The sequence below is a fragment of the Triticum urartu genome, unplaced genomic scaffold (assembly GCF_056163025.1).
Source record: "Triticum urartu cultivar PI428250 unplaced genomic scaffold, HENAU_Tu73 scaffold2, whole genome shotgun sequence".
Taxonomy (NCBI): domain Eukaryota; kingdom Viridiplantae; phylum Streptophyta; class Magnoliopsida; order Poales; family Poaceae; genus Triticum; species Triticum urartu.
Genome location: NW_028260368.1, coordinates 16354794 through 16355940, shown reverse-complemented (window position 1 = coordinate 16355940; position 1147 = coordinate 16354794). Strand labels below are relative to the sequence as shown.

Here is a 1147-nt window from a genome sequence, read left to right as displayed (position 1 = left end):
CAAGGGCTATAGTCATAGTGATCCTCCTATTCAATTACTTCAACCATTTCCGAGCACCTCATATCACTTTCCAAGGCATATGATAGTTTTATTATCTGTGGACGATTTCTTTCTCGTTCAATGCCCTTTTTCAATGGTCTCGAAGAGAGAAATTTCCCATTTTTATCTATGGAGTCACAGTCACAACCGAGGTCGTGGTAAATCCATGAATTTGATTCGATTTGTTTTTCTTATACTATTTATTTGTTTTTCTTATACTATAGAAATAGAAATAAATTGTTTTTCTTATACTATAGAAAGAAATAAACCTTTGAATTCAGCATTATTCCAAGACTCCTATTTCAAAGTCTATCTTTTAAGGGAAAAATGCAAATAAAAGTAACCCTTCTTTTCCCATTCCCTCTCTATTGCATGGGTGGAAGAACTAAAATAATAGAGGATTCTGAAAAAAAAAAATGGACCTTCGAAATCCAATTTTATGTGTAGCGCAAAGGAGTTGCGATTTCTTCTTATTCCTATAGAACATCTAGTAACAAGAATATGAAATCGTAAATAGCGAAAAATTCTTGTCTTGCGCGGTCTAAGTCTAAGGAAATAAAAAAAATTCGCTTATACAATTTCATCTACATCGAATTTATATATCAGAATAGCGGATAGAGGCATCATTAAAGGAGTCAGGTCTACTTACTTTATGCTTCTTTCCAATTTTATGGTGGATTTGATAAGAACCCTTTTTGCTTTCTTGATAAATAATCGACAAAAAAAGCGTTTTTTTTATATAACCTGCTTGTTTTATTATAATTATAACAAGTCCTATATGGAAATGCCCGCTAAAGAGAAAATCTATTTGATTGTCTCTCGGCCAATATCGATTTTTAGAAAGAAAAAACAAGAATTTTCTTCTTTTTTTATTAACATTAAGAAAAAAGAATATAATTAAAATGGAATTGGCAATATAATTTTTATAGACTTTTGAAAGAAAAAAAAGGGGTTTTTTGCAACCGTTATTTCTTATTTCTTGCCTATATCATATCACGGAAACCTTTCGCTTTGGAACGTGGAGAGATGGCTGAGTGGACTAAAGCGGCGGATTGCTAATCCGTTGTACAATTTTTTTGTACCGAGGGTTCGAATCCCTCTCTTTCCG

General features: G+C 32.3%; 1 non-coding gene across 1 annotated transcript; it reads left to right on the top strand.

Annotated features, from left to right (window-relative positions):
• Window positions 1–1059: 1059 nt before the first annotated feature.
• TRNAS-GCU (transfer RNA serine (anticodon GCU)) lies at window positions 1060–1147 on the top strand. The gene has a single exon. It is a non-coding gene; the product is annotated as a tRNA-Ser (tRNA).